Source organism: Podarcis bocagei, assembly GCF_964188305.1.
Source record: "Podarcis bocagei genome assembly, chromosome: 1".
Classification (NCBI taxonomy): domain Eukaryota; kingdom Metazoa; phylum Chordata; class Lepidosauria; order Squamata; family Lacertidae; genus Podarcis; species Podarcis bocagei.
The window spans coordinates 56,028,625-56,048,903 of NC_138125.1; the positions used below are offsets into that span (position 1 = coordinate 56,028,625).

At 42.2% G+C, this 20,279-nt stretch overlaps 1 protein-coding gene across 4 annotated transcripts in view; it reads left to right on the top strand.

The window, feature by feature from the left end:
• The window catches only part of LRRC4C (leucine rich repeat containing 4C), a 635,825-nt gene that overhangs the window by 15,472 nt on the left and 600,074 nt on the right, over positions 1 to 20,279 (top strand). The window lies entirely within an intron of this gene.

Genomic DNA, 20,279 nt, shown 5'->3' on the forward strand with positions numbered 1-20,279 from the left:
CAGACCTATTTTTTAAAAAGCACTTTTGGTCTGTTTCCCCTCCCATTGAAAAATAAAGGGAGGGAAAGTGGTGAGAGAGCTTTAAACATTCTCAGAAGCACATCTGAACCTTTCCCAAGCGTGGCAGGCGTGTCATTGGACCAGGAGAACTTTGGATTAAACCAAAGTTTGATTAATGGCAAATTAAAAACCTTACCTGATAACATTAACAGCCTGCTGGATCAGCTGTGGGATGGCTGAGGGAGAGGCAGTGGGCAGATGTAAGCCCCACGCTGCCGTTTCAGGTTCAGGGGAGCCTGCAGGCGCCCAAGCCACCATGTCACTCCCAGGAGAGACGCGTGGCTCAGGCATGCTGCAGGCCCCACGGTAAGTGCCAGCCCCCGCGGTGTGGCACCCAGTTCCAGCCGTGTTTTGTTATGTTTGTTGACTGAACTAAAAAGTTTTGTGAGCCCAATTTTTTTATTAAAAAACTACACTCATATTTTTGTCATTTTGTCACCCCCCTCAGTGATGACACCCTGGGTGAACGACACCCCCACCCCCTTTCTCCACCACTGGTTGGCACCACTGTTTCTTGTGGGAACAGAGTCCATAACTAGGTACCATGTAACTTCCTTTCACCTGTCCTGAATCTTCCAAGCTCTAGTCATAACCACAGAAAAAGAAATTCACTAATTCACTAATTCACCAAAATTTTTAAAAGAAATTTTCAACTAAAATATTTATTATTTTATTTCATTAAATTAACACACTGCTTGATTGTAACAAACAAACAAAACCTCAAAGATTTACAAAAAGATAAAATAATTTTAAAAAATCAAAATTACAACCGTGCTTCCAGAAGTTACAATACTAAAACAGACTAAGATTATCTCAACTTTCTAAATATTTGGGTAGGCTTGTCCAAACAAGAATGTAAATGAATTTGATTTGTATAAGATATGTGTACCTAAGTAGTAGGGAACTTGAAATTGGTTTTGTATTCTAAATTCTTTCGATATACTTTTTCTTTTGTGTTTGTTTTTATGGATGATGTATTTATGTTTTTTTTAATTGAGGTAACGCAATAAAGGTTTTTCTAAAAAAAAAATAAAATAAAAAAAAATGTAAATATGCTTTTACATTAAAATATATGCCAAATAATGATAAGCAAAAGGTAAAAAAGAAAAGAAAATTAAAATAGAAAAGATTGAAGGAACTAATATAGCAAAATCTTCCCGTTAAATCTTTAAATTAAAGCATCCAATTCAATCTTTGCCATTTGCCATGTTAACCCTAAGCAGGAGTTACATGAGTTCTAAATGCAACTCAAGCCAGTAGTGTGGCTGCTACATTTTGGATCAGATGAAGTTTCTCAGTCATCTTCAAGGGCAGCCCCACATAGAGCACATTGCAATAATCCAATCTGGAAGACGTCCTGGAATGACTGAGAGGAAAGTGAAGATGATAAAGATGATAATAATCCAGTGGAAGACTGTGGTTTTATTGAGGATAAAACGGTAAAATCACAAAGTGAATTGCAAATAGTAGTAGTAATGAATGGATGGCAGTAGAAAATGCATGTGCTTAGTACAATCTGAATCACTGACGTGACTCATTAGTGCTGGCAACTGTGCCCCCTGCACAAGCAGATCTCCTAGGCCTTCAGATAGTTACCTCAAATGCAGAAGTGTTGCAGGGGATGCTAAATTATTCACTGTTACTTCATCTTTATGCCAGGGAAACACCATGTGCCATGTTTCTCCCTTTCAGGCAGATGTACAAGGCACAGGGACACTGCCAGAAAAAAATTGGCAACAATATGGTCTGGTAAATGACCCTGATGGCATTTAGCAACTCTCACTTTTCCTGTGATCATCATGTCACCCAAGAAGAGCATTCTCTTCTCTCTTTTTCTTCTGTAGGAGAGGAATGGAGTGGAACATTCCAAACCAGTAACAGCACCAGCCAGTAGAAATTCCAAGGTCTGACAAGTAAAAAAGATTAATTCAATGTGCAAAAGCACTCAAGGCATTATAATGAATTTTGAAATATCATTAAAGTCATTTGTAACAATAAAAGAGAAGAAAATAAATGAATCATAAGGCGTATGGCTTTTAGAAGGTTGGGAAAGTCTATGGTTTCTTTGAAAGATTATTCTTCATTCTGTTTTAAAAGGTGTGGGAAGCACATTCTTGACCAGTTCAAGTTCTTAAGTGTTCATGGTGGAATACATTAAGAAGGAAGGAAGAATGGTGAAAAACCCAGAGGTGGTGGTGGGTTTTTCAGTTATGCCTTTCTTTAAAATAATCCATTGTCCAGCAATACAGTCAACCAAATTGGTTTGATGTAGCTTTCAAGGATAAGTATCAGGATAAGAAGTGATGTATTTTACTATATTTGCTGTTCTAAGGCAGAAGACTGAAGTCTCTCCATCTTGAGGTACACCTGTTTTGGAAGATGTACCACATAGTAAACTAAATAGAAATGACATCACTTTCCAAGTGAAAACTGCACACAACTCCTGATGGGAGTCCAAATTTACGACTGTTAATATGCACTTACTTACACCCTGAAGGGTGCCGTTAAAAACCTCCACCCTGACTGCTTACAGCCTAACTAAACCTTCACAATTTATGCCTAGAAAACACCTGGTCTCTCACTCTTTCTGTCTTAACTGTGCTTGTGTCATTTCAGGAATCCTAAAATAGAATATAATCTAGAAAATTAATATGTCTCAACTTTGGGCCTTTTCTTGCAGTTATCATTTATAGTGATGCAACCAGTATAGTGGTGTAACTACTTTGAGGTTTTCTGCAATCAAGCATTATATAAATTTTATGACATAAATAAATACGGTAGCAATCATTAGCTGCATACAAAATTTCATGACAATAACCAGCTTTGCAATGGCTCGGGTAGATGTGTAGTTCCTCTTCTAATCTTATATACTCCCACAAAATGAAAAATCTGGAAAACTAGGCTTTAAATACCCTGCCCTCCAACAAGGCTGTAAAAGGGTAATCCCTGTGTGCATGTTCATCACACCAGAATTTCCTGGCAATAGGAGCATGGGGACAAGGTTTTATAAGAGTTGAGACTACAGCCATATAACTTTTTTTCAGTTCAGGCACATCCCACCATTAGTGTCTCACCAATTCAAAGTTCACACTTTCTGTTGTATTCTTTTCCATCTCGTGAGTAACCCTGATCTGCTGTTTTATTCTCTGTTGTGAACTGTAGGTGACATGTTGCTTTTCCAGGGTTTCTTCTCTGTCTGTGCACATCACAAGACATTATAAATTTGGGATTACTAGTGCAACAGTAGCTCTTGAAGCACCAGCATCATGTCTCTTGCCTAATTTATACTTTCAAGCAGCACACATGCAGCAAGAGGCCCTTGGAGGGGTAGAGGGTGGGGACAATGAAGGAGGAGGCCATTTCTAAGCAGCATGCTTGATGTGCTGTGTTCCATCGTGACCGCTAGGTGTTGCTCTAGATCTGCATTACATTGTGACTTGAAGCACGTCACCACAGCACAAGCAAATCATGACTCTTAAAGGATGGTTCCTCCCAAATCAAAGTGCCTCACTTCATTAAATCAGATTTCTTCTGAGCAAACATAAGGCAGTTGTTCTAACAACTGATTACTTAATTAGCCGCATGTGCTAATGGGATTTAATTGGCTTGGAGTCGAGAACATCAATCCAATAAACATCAGGGAAACTTGATCTGTTACTTCAGAGGTGCTTTTCACTTTAATCTCTTGATGCTTGAAATACCTGGAAGTGTTATCTCCAACTGAAGAACATAACGTGAAATGTATAAGAATGCTGGCAAAGGGGCCCAGCTACATCTTGTTTTGCTTGGTTGTGTGCTTTGTCTCACTCTATTCTGTTCCTAGAAGGACCCCAGCAGTTCTGAGGTGGAACACTCAATAGCAGGGTTCGGCAAAGTTTTTGTGGCTTGGGCCGGTTCATGGTCCCGCAGATGCTGCGGTGAGCTGGCGTGCATGCTCACGCGCATGCGCAAATGCTATTTCCATTGCTCCTTCCAGTGCAGAGGAGGCATGTGCAGCTTCCTATTGGCTGCAGGAGCTTCCTGCAGCCAATGGGAAGCCGGGCAGTGTCACAGAAGGCAGTCCACACTCTGCTCCATGCCGCTTTAGTGCGGTGCACGGGAGCCAACTGAGGGGGTCCATGGGCTGGTTAAATGGCCCAAGGGCCTTAGGTTGCCAACCCCTGCTCAACAGGCAGATTAGTCCCTGTTTGATCAGAGTCTTAAACCTTAATTAAACATGTGACGAGGAGTCTACCCAGACTTCATCTCCTTCTTCCTGTCTCCCCAGCACTCGACTGCCACCCCTTTCGACAGCCCCAGATAGCTCCAGGTAGAAAGACCAAACCTGGGGCAATTTGGAGCTGCCTCAACCTGCTTCAGCCAAGTCACCGATCTACCTGATTCAGCCTGATTCGGTTTGGGATCCAGGATTCAGTCAGAGCTGGTGCACAGGCCTAACATTAGCAGCTAAGCACTACAATTATAGATAAGTACTTTGAGCAGAGAACATGTAATGGCATATGACTATATGTTTGAATCAGGTTGAAGAGGGAGAACTTTTGTAAGGCAAAATACTTTTTTATCATCCCAAGCCTCCCCATTTATTGCAGATCACAAGCAATTCATGCTCAATTTTTGTGCTTGCTTGAATTTTTTTTAAAAAAAACCCTGCTAATTTTCACCCTTTAAAAACCCCCAAACCCTTTCCCTGTATTTTGCAAGGGAAAAGAGGCATTTTATTTTTCTTGTCACTCGAGAAATCTCACTCGACATTTAGTATGGGACATTTGTTAGAATGTCAGGTTGATAAGAGCTATTATTACCCTGAACAGGTTGAAAAGGACAGTTGTCTTGCTATATTTTCCATAATGTACTTTCAGGCTGACAGCTCTGCAACAAGAAAATGTTTTTTTTTTAATCAGACAGACTTTAATTCAATTAATTAGACAATATTTCTCTCTACTCTTTTTCTCTTCCTTTATTTCTGCAACATATTTCATGAGTATCAAGGTCCTCAGTAAACTGCGGCACAATACTATAAATGCAAATGAGCCCTAGCTAAGAAATATTTTAAAAATAAAGGGGATTTTAAAAATCCAAAAATGGAAAAGGATGACTATTTGCAAATGGTTAGACTTCAGCTGCCTACTATGCTTTTTGTTTGTGTGTTTATCTGTCTGTCTCTTTGTCTCTGTAATACATATATTGTTCTGATATGTGAATAACTTGAAATATAATATTTGTTTTGCTTCAATGTCACAGAGGTAGTAAACATGTATCTTTAGCTCACAGTTAGGAGATTGTGTTATAAATTGCAACTCCATATGGATAAGATGGCTGTTGACCAGCACAAGAGTATTTTGGGTGGCACCTTGCAACACTTCAGAACAGCCTTCTCAGGGATCCTTGCCTGGTGTCCATCTTGACACCAGGTAAACGTCATCTTATAATCTAATACAAGTTACTAATGAGTCATACTATTGGTTATTTTCATTGTTTTCATTTGCTGCTTGGTTGCTTTTTATATTGATATTGGGTATTGTTGTTATTAGTCATCGTCATGGTAAGCCCCTGCTGGGCCCACACCCTGAACAAGAACCTGCTTTCTGACTAAGTCAAAGGGATCCAAACTTTGTGGCACTGGAGGCAGAGTTGCAGGGGTGGAAGCCAGCCCAAGTACCTAGGTCTGATCCAGAGTCTCAGCCTATTGTATCATGGGCTCTTCAGCCAAGGACTCCTGAATCAGGACATCCAGAGTCTGTATCCATGGAGGCACCCAGTCCCTCCATGCCAGGGACCTGCATCCCAATGTTGACTGGTCAATGAAGACAACACACCTAGAGGGAATTGTCAGAAAGGTGGAGGAGGCATTCCTGGCTCCAAGCTGGATGCTCAACCCATTAAGGCTTTCTACTCCTTAAGGAAAAGGGCAGAGTCACGAGAGAGGTTAGCCAGTTGTGTTTAAATGCACTACATGGGGTTGAAATGTGTTCCTTTAGCTCTGATCATACTTCTTGCTTGCCTGGATGGAGGAAGAAGAGCTTACGATATTTATTTGCAGTGCTGAAATGCAGCATGGTGAGCAGAGAGAGGTAAGAGTCACATCCATTGCCTCACCCAGTTTTTGTCTCTGCCCCTGGCTCATCCATCACTGACATATGACACTCAGAAGGTTGCCCAGGATGGAGTGTGGGCCTGGGACCAGGGAAGGTTCTCCACATCTTCCCTAAACAGATTTGACTGATGGTGCTGGTGGGTGAGTGAGCATCTGTGAGTGAGAGAGAGAATTATTTTTATGCCACATTTCTGAGCACCTGTCTTTCTATTTTGCAAGGCTGATCACGTGAGCAATTCAGGAAGTGGACAGATGTCAGTGAGCAATTTATTTTGCATGCTAAAAGCACCTGCTGAATAATAGCATAGACGTTACAATCACTAATATAAAGAAGTTCATTGAGGAGTGCTTGCTTTATTATTCTTTCCAGAGAATATAGTTAAACTTCCTGCTCTGTGTTTTTTTGTTTTTATTAAAAATGTGTATACAATGATAGTGAAGTCAGGAAGTCTTGAAATAGCTATTTGTGTTATTTTACCTTGCTTTTATGGCTGAAAAGGAATCAAATGTCCAAAGTGCCTTTTGTGCCACTTGTACATTAAGTTGACAGAACATGAAGAAAATGCCTTGAATTTCTCATTATTTTCTCTATAGCTATTTAGATGAGAATTTAAAAACATAAAAGCCTCCAAATTGCAGCTGAACATTTGAGGCGGGAGTGCACCAAATGTGGATTTTGTTTCATAAATAATACACATCTGGCTGGAACCCAACCCAGGTTGGGGGTGATAGACATAAATGGGGTGGGTGAGGAACGGCCGTTGAAGAAAAGTCAACTTGCTATGGTAACTTTTCATAAGAATAACAATAACCTGCTAGGACCACATTATGTGCATTTAGATTTGCTTGTAATTTACAACTTCTCAAATAAGTCTAGTCTAGTTATAAGTCTACGCATTAATTTCTTGGGGAATAACAGAGATCTTTGGTAATTAGATAGATGGGAGATGTCTAATGTTTTTATAATGAAGTGTCTGCTTAATTGTAAAACAGTCGGTTATACAAGAATTGGTTTGATAGGTTTGTTTGTTTAAATATATTCTGCGGTTGTCAAGATTTTAGTATGCTTTAATGGGATGCAATTACATATTTTTTCTGCCTTTTTCTTGGAGACTTTTCAGGTGATAGATATTTCAATTGTTTTCTCCTCAGTTTCAGTCCAAGGACTTAATAAAACATCACTGTAGTTTTTATTTATCTCTGTTGAATGATCTGGCCCTCTAAAACCATTTCCATTTTCACTGGCTGTTCAAGGCACTGAATTAAATTCCCCCACAAAAAATGACTTTCCAGATTTTGGGAGCTGGTGGTGGCATAAAGAACTGAAGGGGAACCATTTCAGTGGCTATCACTTATCCTGGAGTGATAAATTAAAGATTTTGGGGAAGAGCATAAGATTACAGGAGAAATTTCTGCTCAAGGAGGGACTTAGCAGAACCTGTGTTAGGAAGTGTAAGGTGGCGGTGGAGGAAAATCAAAGTGGAACTTTGATTGCAGATGTTTGGTTTCTTACTGCCAGTCCCTAAAGTAAAAAGCTTTATTATTTGGAAGGGGATTGTATTGTTTTTGATTTAAAATATATGTCTGGATTAATTAGGGTGGCATATCCTATTTCACTGCTTGAGGCAAAAGGGGAAGTGCTGCTTTGCCCTGCTGCGGCCTGTACCCTGTTGCCTTCATTGTCGGTGTCAATTTCCAGTGAGATCTCATGTGTTCAGCATAATCTCGTGTGATTTTGGTGAAATCTCACCAGAAATCAGCACTGATGCTGGCACTGCTTCTCTGCCAGCAACATAGTGGGCAGGGTGCTGCCTCAGAGGCTTCTGCTACCTGAGGCAGTGACGTCACCTCAGCTAATGATTGGACCAGCCTGGGGATTAATGCAATGTCCTGTAACCACCATTCCAGTGGGTAGAGTTGCCAGGGCATACCACAAGGCTGCCATCACCACTAGTTCTGAAGGCTGTACAATATCTCCAGGATCAAAGGCAATTTGCCTCCAAATACCAGGCACTCAGAAGGACTTTTACCATTGTGACCTATTGGTGGGCTTCACATAGGCATTCCCACAAGTTGGCCACTGTTGGAAACAGAATGTTGTCTGGACAAGATGGGCCTTTGGTCTTATCCAGCAGGGCTCTTCTGTAGGTTTGTCTCAAAATGTGCCATGTGAAAATATTTCTAATCTGTTTGACTTCAATGGGACTCAAGCAACCTAAGTCATATCCCCTAAGCACCCTTTTTTGTTGTTGTTGTTTAGTCGTTTAGTCGTGTCCGACTCTTCGTGACCCCATGGACCAGAGCACACCAGAACACTGTCCAACCATCTCATCCTCTGTCGTCCCCTTCTCCTTGTGCCCTCCATCTTTCCCAACTTCAGTGCCTTTTCCAGGGAGTCTTCTCTTCTCATGAGGTGGCCAAAGTATTGGAGCCTCAGCTGCAGGATCTGTCCTTCCAGTGAGCACTCAGGGCTGATTTCCTTAAGAATGGATACGTTTGATCTTCTTGCAGTCCATGGGACTCTCAAGAGTCTCCTCCAGCACCATAATTCAAAAACATCAATTCTTTGGCGATCAGCCTTCTTTATGGTCCAGCTCTCACTTCCATACATCACTACTGGGGAAACCATAGCTTTAACTTTATGGACCTTTGTTGGCAAGGTGATGTCTCTACTTTTTAAGATGCTGTCTAGGTTTGTCATTGCTTTTAGGAAGTAAATTCTACTGTAATCAGTGAGATTTAGTTCTGAGCAAACACATTGTCAGTCTTCAGTGACAAAAGATCTGCTAATTTCCCTCAGAGCTACACACAACTATCACACCTTCTCTGTCCCAAATACTGGATATATAAAACCCTAAAACCCCAAGTATTCTCCTTTGTACATTAGCCTGGTCTGCTTGGTTCATATTAGCATCTCTGTTGCACCATGCAACACTTTGATATCAACGCATGGGGGGGAAACGTGCACAATGAAATAACCTTGTTTGAAGAAAATGCCTGGCTTACTGCAAGTCCAATTTTCTGTCTCTGCAGAACACAGTGTGTGCTTTTTCATTATTATTTTTCCAAAAGGGCCTTCACCTAAATAGCCAATCCAACTAGATCAATGGCATGATTATTTGTTCCAAAATTAAGTGGATATAGAGGATGTGGGAGACAAAGATGGGAGGGGGAAAATTGATTCAGTTCACATTTAAAAGGCAAATCTATCACATTTGTACTTTACCAAACAATATGAGAAGCAAGCACAGCCATCTTTCAAAATTCACAGTTATCTGAATTTTTGTTATGCAGTTCCTGGACCAAATAATGTTTAATGCATATACTGGGGGGAAGTGTGCATACAAATGAATATGTTAGCGGAAAGTAACAGAAACACATGCATTATATTGAGGGGAATTGCTTGCAAAAATGGGAACATCAGTCAAAACTGCATACAAAAAAAAATGTGTTTATTATGAGAAATTCACACTAAGATACTGATGGATTTTCTTGAGCATTTTTTGAGAGGGGGAGAATGTTGCAAATTGCTGCAGATATGTGGAGAACTGAATTTAAGATTGGAACAATGAAGAACTGAGAGGACCCAAATTCATAGAATCTTCCATCCCTTGTGGAAGATAAAAGCTGAATTCCCAGTGGCTCCTTGTCTTCTTGTTAATTAACTCCAACAAAATCACCCTGCTTGGTGTTCGCTCCCTACTCTAAGTAGCACTCTTGATGCTGCATTGCACGACTTCTGAATGCCTCTTGCGGTTCCCCACCGACTCGCCCCACGCTGGCCTGCTGGCTGCCCTGTAGTAGCTGCTTCGTTTGCTCTGTGGCAGTCCTCTTTAACAGGGCCTTGTTTTCTCTGAGCCTGTCAAGTGTCAAGATGCTGAAGGGGGCTTGAAAAGAGCTCTGGAGTCCCTAGTGGTGACAGAGGAGGAAAACAAATGGCTCTTTCTTTCCCCCTTTCATTCGCCGGGAAGTGTCTGGGAGCGAAGACAGCAGCTGCACCACAGTGAATGCTAACTAGCGGCTGGGAGGGCATCAAGAGCTTTTTGATGCTGTTTACTAATTCTGACATGGTGGTTTTGCCACTTTAGATTCCAAGCTGCTGTTTTGTGTCACATTTGCAATAAGTTTCCTCAGCAGGGCTCTTTTGTCCTTCAAGCGCCTTGTAAAAAAAAGTATAAAGAAATGTCTTTATATTAAAGGAAACAGTTTGACTCGAGAACAATGGGAGTAAACAGGTTGCTTCCCATGGTTTGTTTTCTTCTTGTTTCCCCCCTTTTTTTATCCCTTAACCTTAAGTCTGTTTTGAACTGAAAGGCACTGCAATGCTGGCCTCAGAGTTTGTGGGCTTCATATGCCGGGCAGGCTAATCCTTGGAAGGGAATGGCGTTGAGTTCAAGTGAGTTTTCTTTCAAGTAAACGTGCAGAGGAGGATTGCAGCCACAATTCTGGGATGTCTCAGGGTGTTGCTGTTTAAGTCGAAGGACCCCATCTGCACTATACACTTAAAAGCACAATCATACTGCTGCAAACAGTCATGGCTTCTCTCCCAAAGAATCCTGGGAAGCAAAGTTTTTTAAGGGTGTTGAGAATTGTTAGGTGCCCCCTGTCCCCCTCACAGACCTTCAGTTCCCCAAACGGCTTAACAATCTTCCCAGGGAACTCTAGCAGGGGAGCAGGGCTGGGGCGGGAGAGTGCTAGAGCTCTGTCTGGTCAAGTTGCATGGAATCAATTTCAATCTGTTACCCCCGAGGATGTGGACAGGCTGCTTGGACGCATGAAACCAACCACCTGTCTCCTTGATCCTTGCCCATCCTGGCTAATAAAAGCAAGCCGGGAAGGGCTGGGCGATGGGCTCTGCGGGGTGGTGAATGCTTCCCTCTGTGAGGGAACATTCCCAGATCCGCTGAAAGAGGCGGTCATTAAACCGCTTCTTAAAAAACCATCTTTAGACCCGGCCAGTATGGCCAACTATCGCCCAGTCTCAAATCTTCCATTCTTGGGCAAGGTGATTGAGTGCGTGGTTGCTGAACAACTCCAGGCACGCCTGGAGGATGCGGACAATTTGGATCCCTTCCAATCGGGATTCAGGCCTCACCATGGGACTGAAACTGCCTTGGTCGCGCTGGTTGATGATCTCCGGCAAGCTAGGAACAAAGGTGAGAGTTGTTTCCTAGTTCTGCTGGATCTCTCAGCGGCCTTTGATACAATCGACCATAACATCCTTCTGGACCGTCTAGAGGGGCTGGGAGCTGGGGGTACTGTTATACAGTAGTTTCGCTCCTTCCTCCTGGGCCGTGTTCAGAAAGTGGTGGTGGGGGATGAGTGTTCAGACCCCTGGGCCCTCACTTGTGGGGTGCCTCAGGGTTCCGTCCTCTCCCCCATGCTTTTTAACATCTATATGAAGCCGCTGGGAGAGATCATCAGGGGGTTTGGACTGGGTGTCCATCAATATGCAGATGATACCCAGCTCTACCTCTCTTTCAAATCAGAACCAGTGAAGGCGATGAAGGTTCTGCGTGAGTGCCTGGAGGCGGTTGGAGGATGGATGGCGGCTAATGGATTGAAGTTGAATCCTGACAAGACAGAAGTATGCCTTCTGGCGGTTCCCTCATTGCGAGAAGCAAAGCTACAGGGAACTAGGCAGAGGGCCTTCTCGGTAGTGGCGCCCGCCCTGTGGAACGCCCTCCCATTAGATGTCAAAGCGATAAATAACTACCTGACATTCAGAAGACATCTTAAGGCAGTTTTTAATCCGTGATATTTTAGTGCATTTTTGGTTTCTATGGAAGCCACCCAGAGTGGCTGGGGAAACCCAGCCAGATGGGCGGGGTACAAATAAATAATAATAATAATAATAATAATAATAATAATAATAATAATAATAATAATTAGAAATAGTAGGCTAATAGTGGTCAACTGACAACTCTCAGCACCCTTAACAAACTATAGTTTCTAGGAATCTTTGCGGGAAGCCATAACTGTTTAAAGTGTTGTGATACTGCTTTAAATTATCTGCAAGTGAGCTATGAGACAGAAACTGCCATTAACTCATCTGCACAACTCAGAGGTGTGGAACGTTTGGAACTTGAGGGCAAGGAGCTTTCTACAGCAGAATCAGTGGTGGGTGCAGACCCTCCAATTGCCTCTATTTTTCAGGGACAGTCCCAGATTTACAGAAGCTGTCCCAGTTTCTGATTCGATCCCAGAATGTCCTGCTTTTCCTTAGGACATTCCTATTTTCATCAGAGAAATGTTGGAGGGTATGGAATTATCTGACCCCTGGGCCATCTGTAAACGGAAGTTTTAAAATGTTTAATGTTTTATTATATTTCTATATATGTTGGAAGCCACCAAGAGTGGCTGGGGCAACCCACTCAGAGGGGCAGGGTATAAATAGTAAAATTATTATTATAGAATAGGATGTCCCTATTTTCATTGGAGAAATGTTGGAGGATATGTGGGTGTGACCTAGGAAATTGGTCATGCCTGGCCCAGCAGCGTAATTTTAAGCTGTGCAAATTCTTTGGAGGGCCAGATACTGTTCACATGTCTTACATTGCTGCCTACTGTATATACAGTGGTGCCCCGCAAGACGAATGCCTCGCAAGACGGAAAACTCGCTAGACGAAAGAGTTTTCCGTTTTGGAGGTGCTTCGCAAAACGAATTTCCTATGGGCTTGCTTCGCAAGACGAAAATGTCTTGCGAGTTCCTGCGGGTTTTTTCCCCTCCCCCCTTTTTCTAAGCCGCTAAGCCGCTTATCAGATGATCCGATAAGCCACTAAAAGCCGCTAATAGCGCTAATCCGCTAATCCGTCAATGGGCTTGCTTCGCAAGACGAAAAAACCGCTAGACGAAGAGAATCACAGAACGGATTCTTTTCGTCTTGCGAGGCACCACTGTAGTCAATGTGGATGCATCATGATATGAAATAAGTACCCTTACCTTCTCTACTGTTCTGCAGTACGAGCTAATCTGTAGCCTGGAGTCTTCTTTCAAACTCTTAAATGTTTGCCGAAAGAAAAGAAAAGAAAACACAGTTGGGTTTGTCATATCGTAACACATCCGCAGATTTATTTATTCTTGCAGCTTTCTTTTCAGTAGAAAACAGCTGAAGTAATGGCAATGGAATTTTGCAGGCGTTAAAGAAAAGTGACATGACCCATCTATATGTATAATAGTTGAAAAAGCATTTTCTGAGCTGCCTCAGCACAAGGTGATTGGCCATCTGTGTCCCCTACTGAAATGACAAGGCAGTGAAGTTCAGTCTTTGGCATTTTCTGCATACAAATTTCCTTTCCTTTTCAAAGATTAAAGAAAACCTCATTGCAATCAGAAGTGAATGGTAAAAGTCTTAAAATAATGTAGGAGCAAGAACAGGGTTTGAAACTGGAGGAGCAGGAATGGCAGACGAGATGGAACAAATTCTCCATTTAGGTCCATCTCAGCTAGAAATAAAGAGATGGCACTTAAAACGCTTCATGAATTGGACTTAACACCTTGTAGGTTATCCTAGATAAATTCTATACTTTTACCATACTGTTGGAGGGGATGCCAGCAAGTGGGTAACTATAGACATCTCTGGTGGGATTGTGGAAATGTACAAAATTCACAAATTGTAGCATAATGACCACCTCATAACCAGAACGTCTAAATATATTTGAAGAAAATGATAAAGGGTCATGTTGTAAGGAATTGATGACCCACATGCTTTTTTAGTGGTGGCTCCTTGTTTGTGAAATGCTTTTCTCAGTGAGGGCCACCTGGTGTTTTTGCTGCCAGATAGAGACTTACCTCTTCCCCCTCCCAAAAGCTTTGGATGGACTACATTGATGCTATTTGCTTTTTTTGTTTTTCTGCCAAAGTCTTTCTGCTGTTTTTAGGGATTGCTTTATTTTTTTATGAATTGCATGTAGTTTTCTGTGAATGTGTTTTCCATAAATGTTTAGATTATAATGTATTTTTTACCTAAAGCTTTTAAATATGGTGTAAGTTACTTGGAGACCATTTTGTGTAACGAGTGACCGACAGCTTCAGTAATATGTTGCTGTTGTTGTTTATTTGAAACCAATGAGAGGGGAATTAATTTACTGCGGGAACAAGTAGATTTTGGATTCAGTGGACCTAAGGCCATCCCACACACTCCAGAATGCCTTAGATCAGGGCAAAAGACAACTATTGTGTACATGTATAAGCATGGAGCTTTCTGGGGGGTTTCTAAATCGGCAGAACATCCAGCTGGCAGATCTCCACCCTCCTATTCTAAACTCTCTTTCAACTGGACTTCAGCAGGGGGTAGGAGTGCTCTGTAGCAAATGTATTGTGGTATTGTTTTGAAATTTTTAATGCAACTGCTCCACTGTCCCTTTAAACTGGTGCAACTGTCCTTTGGATGTGTATCAAGTCAGGAGCATGAACTGTGCAGGGTGTTCAGCGTAGTTGATAGTGCTATCTTTATAGCAGGATATCCTTAGATTATATAGCCTTTCGGTGTCTGTCTTATCTCTATAATTCTTGACTGTTAAGGAGGAGGCTTTCTAGGTTATCCTTCCATTTAGTTCTATTAGTCAGCAAACATTTTGCTCCAGGGTGGCGTGCACAAGGCCTAACTCTTTCTAGAAGTACGCATGTGTTGCTCGCGAATGAACAAGCTAAAGGTGTGAGTGATAGAAGTGCTCTCCTCTTCGATAACACTGTCAAGTTGTTTAAATTAATTAACATCTCATGCTGGATACGTCACCGTGACATGTCATCTGACAGGTTCGGCAATTTGCTTCTCAGCTCTGTATCATTTGTCATCTTCACTGCTGGGAGTCGAGCAATATGCATCCAGGTATGCTTAGGGAGTAATTCTTTAAAAAAAACAAAAAAAAACCTTTTCAAAAAAGATTTTTTTATTTTATTTTAAGGATCTGACAGGGGTCACCCATGAGTGTGTCTCTGCCCACTGAGGCTTCCCCTGGTGCCCCCATGGTCTCCCCCCACCACTAAAATTATGTTTGAAAGAAATGTTGTATTGCAGCAGGGTATAATGTGGTCCCATGACTGGTTCTCCAGTTTGCAAGTAACATATGAACATGCAAAGAGCCTGCTAGATCAGGCCAATAGCCCATCTGGTCCAGCATCCTGTTCTCACAGTGACTGACCAGATGCCTGCAGGAAACCCACAAGCAGGAATAGACCAAAAGAGCACTCCCCCTCTTGTGGCTTATTCAGAAACATCACTGTATTCAGAGGATAGTTATTATGGCTGGTAGCCACTGATAACCCACTCCTTCACTGAATTTGTCTAATCCTCTTTTAACGACATCTAGAGGTCTGAACCAGGAGCAAGTTCCATAGTTTAACCATTTATTCTTTATTTACTTATTCCATATAATTTATACACTACTTGATTGTAAAACAACAACAAAAAATCAAAGCAGTTTAGAAAGGGAATGAAAATACAATTATCAGTACAAGCAGTGAAACATAATTATTAAAAACATTCCAAAAAAAAATAACAACTCAGCAATCATCTAAGAACAAATGTAAACCTACATTTACATTCCACATGTCTGCATAGGCATTATCTTTTTTTAAAAAAATGTTTTTACTAGGTTCTGAAAAAAATACAAGGAATGCACCTGCCTGATGTTAATAGGCAGGGAGTACCAAGGTGTAAGTCATGGGTAGGCAAGCTAAGGCCCAGGGGCCGGATCTGGCCTAATCACCTTCTAAATCCAGCCCGCGGATGGTCCAGGAATCAGCGTGTTTTTACATGAGTAGAATGTGTACTTTTATTTAAAATGCATATCTGGGTTATTTGTGAGGCATAGAAATTTGTTCATTCCCCCCCCAAAAAAATATAGCCCACCCACCACATGGTCTGAGGGACGGTAGACCAGCCCCCTGCTGAAAAAGTTTGCTGACCCCTGGTGTAGGTGCTGTCACACTAAAAGACCAGTTTCTTAGAAATGCTGAACAGGTATTATGTGGTACCTGTAATAGTGCCTGATCCACTGATTGGATTGAAGTGGTAAAGTGGGCATATATGGGGAAGACAATCTCACAGATAAACTGGTCCCAAGATGTTAAGGGCTTATATACAAATAGTAGCCCCTTGAACTAGCCCGGGTAGCAAATGGGCAACCAGTGCAAATCTCTGATAAGGTCTCACTCATACCAGTAATTGTGCAGAATTGTGCACTAACCACAGCTTCTGGATCAAGTGCAAGGGAAGTCTCACATCACATATTTGATATAGAAGGATCTGGCAACTTCTGTTTCAGTGTATCTGAAGAAGTGTGCATGCACACGAAAGCTTATACCAAGAACTAACTTAGTTGGTCTTTAAGGTGCTACAGGAAGGAATTTTTTTTATTATCACATATTTGAGTATTCACTGAATATGGTTGACAAGTCAAGATATGCTCTTGACAACTGCCTGTGTTGATAACACCTCTGTTCTTTTAGATTAGAAATAATGGATTAGAACAGTTCTAATATGCTAATTATTTTGCAAGGAGTTCATATCAAATCCACCTATGGAACCTGATATGGAGACTACAAATAATTTTGCAGGCTATAGATGCTTGCCCCAGAACTGTTAATATTAATTGCTTTGGTTAGGCTTCTTGACAATGACCACCTGGTGCTGTTAAACTATAGATAATCATGAAATGATAATTATGAAATTATCTAGCCACATAATATCCAGCATCCATATCCTACATAGAAAGCTTTTTGTGTCAAACGTAGCATCCGCACAACTCTGTTTCATATGTGGATTAGGCACATTTGCGCATAGCAACCCCATCAGTGCTAGTGATGTCACCAATACTCATAATTATTCCACCCTACAAATCTAGCTTGTTCAGAATTCCTGTATGCGTAACAAGGCCTGACTCTGAGCCTCCTAAATTGTAATACATTAGCAATTAAACCTGAGACTGATTATGATTCATATGATCTTTTTATGCACCTGCATAGCCTGCGTGGTTGGCATGACTAAACAGCGAAACCCTGCCATCTTTCTGCATGTTCAGATGTTGCTTTCTCCAATATTCAAGGAAATGAAAAGGTCCACTCTTGACACAGAATAAATATGCTTAAACTCTTCAGTAACTGTTTCCGCAAAACCAAACTTCTTTAAAAGTTTGTATCTGATACTGTACAATAACTGACCGTGTAGAAAGATTCAGATTGGCTAATTTGTCCACCACATTACTTTGTATATTGAGCCATCAGGGAATGGCACATTGTGACACATTACCTCAGTAACTGGAGACAGGAAGAAACTGTGGTGCATTTTGCAGACAGATGCAGCATTCTGGTCTGAACAAAGTCCAAAAATCTAAAATGAATGTGTTGGATCGTTAACACGTTGAGTGATGTTCCACAAACAAGATCAGAATGAAGCAGTTCTCTCTCTGTATCATGACTTCTATCCATCCAAAGAAATAGCAGTAAACTGAGGAGAGATAAAAGAGAGTACATTTTCCTACAATGCATAATTAATAGTTGGGGAGCACTGCAAAGAGACATTGTGATAGGCAGTAGATTAGATTTCTTTGCAGCAGATTGGAAAATAATAACGGAAGATGGCTCTGTCAATGGCTATTAGTTAGCATGGCTCTATGTGACCTCCAGAGACAATTTGTATCTCATTAGCCATGGGGGGGGGGGGAATCTAGGATGGTGAACGAGATGGGCCTATGAGTCTGATCCAGCAAGGGACATATTTGTTCAGTTTCGGTTTCAGTTTCTGTTAATTGGTTCTCGTGGGAAACTTGCAGATTCTAGCTTCACCAATTAACTCAAGCTGGTGTCAATCTACTCTTGGCAGAAAGCCCAGGTCTGCTTGACCTAGAAACTACTCACTCTGATTGGTTAACGAGCAGCACTCAACTCTGTTATCTAGGGATTGCCAGCACAGTTTGATGTGAGGTGTGTTAGGAGTTAGAAGTGCTGTGTATGGTTATGAGAGAGAGAGAGAAAGAAAGAAAGAGGATTTATTTTGCTTTTATTTGTATGCAGAAACTCTGCTGGTTTTATTTTTTCCTTTTAATAAATCCTGTAAATAGTTATTCTGAGTCTAGCTGACTAGTCATTACTGCCGCAACTAGCTTCTTCGCTGTGCAGGAAAACTCTGCTACGTTTGGGCTAAAGCCAATAGGGCTATGCCTGACACTCCAAAGTTCCATGAGGTTATGGGCATTGTGCTGCCAGCCTGAGTTGCGGTGGTGTCAGCATCAACGGCGTTGGTTCCAGTAGTTCCAGAAGTTGTTGTTCTCTGGCTGGTTCCTGACCGTGGTGAGCTGGTGACGCAGCGGACACAAGGACAACAGCTGCAGCGTGTGAGTGCTGGGTGCTGTGGTTCCTGTTTTCTCTCTCGGTGGTCGTGAGTAGCTGGTTCCGGGTTCCAGGGACATCGCTCTCAAGATGGCCTCACAACCAGTTCAGATGGCTTTTGAGCGTCTGAATGACTCCAATTACTTGCTGTGGTCGGAACGCATGCAGGCAGTGCTGCAGAGGGATCGTCTCTGGCAAGTGGTGAGTAAGTTTCCTACGAAGCCTGATGATGAAGACCTCGATAAAGACCAAAGAGCAAGGGCCACAATTGTCTTGGGGCTGGAAGATTCCCAGTTGCCGTATGTGAGGGGAATCAAGACAGCTAGAGGTGTGTGGCAAGCACTTAAAGAACTCCATGTGCGTGAGACAGCGGTTTCCAAGCTGTTCATTCGCAAGGCATTGTACAAGGCAATGTTACAGCCTGGGGTTACAATGCAAGAACACCTACACAGTTTACAGTTAAAGTTTTCTGCGCTACAGGAAAGAGACTGTGCGTTAGACCAGCAGGAGAAGGTGGCTATTATTTTGAGTTCTCTCCCGGAAAGCTGGGATAATTTAGTTTTGTCTCTAGAAGGCATACAGGAGCATGATTTATCAGTCAGTTACGTTACTGGGCGTTTGATTGAAGAATGGCAGAAGAGGCAATAAAGGTCGGTGGCTGCAGAGGCTTCTACAGGTGGACGGTTTGGAAGGAGTTCTCATGCCGTGCCAGAGGTGAAGCAAAAGCAGCGTACCGGTGAGGAGTCAGCGTTTGCTGTTAGGCGTTGTTTCCGATGTGGGTCTTCAGCGCATCTAAAACGACAATGTCCGGAGTTGGTCAAGTCTCAGTTGCCGGTGCAGGAGCAGAGACGAGATCAGCAGCAGCAGCAGCAGCAGCAGCGTAAAAGGAACTTCTTCAAACGAAAACAGTCGGCTCAGCTGGTGACCGGCGAGGTCAAGATTGCTGATGAGAAACAAGCGGTCTGGGTGGTCGATTCGGGAGCGTCTCGCCACATCGTGAATTCAGATGAATTGTTTGTTTCCAAGAACTCAGCACAGCGCAGCCAGGTGGCTCTAGCAGACGGAAGTACTTCCGAAGTGATTTCGGGGGGTGCAGTTTATGTTCCTTGTCTTCGTGAATGCCTGCAAAATGTACTTTGTGTGCCGTCATTAAGGAGCAATCTGATGTCTGTAGATTGTTTGCTGAAAGCTGGGTTTAAAGTGTATTTTGAAGGAGACAGTTGCATTATTAAGAAGGCTGGTGAGATTTTAGGCACTGCTAAGTCAGAGGGAGGCTTGTTTTGGCTTAAAGCAGGATCTCAAGTTGCAGCAGTAGTCAGTAAATCTCAGCCTGCAGTGAATAACAAAGCTATACATGACAACTGTGTGCACTTATTGCATAGGAAAATGGGGCATGCTTGCTGGAAAAGTGTACTAAAAATGTCTGAATTGGCTGATGGTAATTTAAAGAGTTGTAACAAGTACCTTGATTGTAATGTGTGTAAAAAGGTCAAAACCCACAGAGTCTCTTACCCCAGAAGCGACAGAGTTAGTGAGTCACCGCTACAGCTGGTTCACATGGACGTAATTGGTCCATTTGCTGTAAGCAGGGGTGGATCGCGCTTTTCACTAACAATTGTGGATGACGCCACACGTTATTCTTGGGTTTTTCCCATGAAAAATAAGGGTGACGTGTTCACTAAGTTTAAAGGCTGGGTGGCATCTGTGGAAAGATTTCTGTCCATTAAACTCAAAAGGATTCAGACAGACAGAGGTGGCGAATTTATGTCAAATGCCTTTAAAGATTGGTTACAA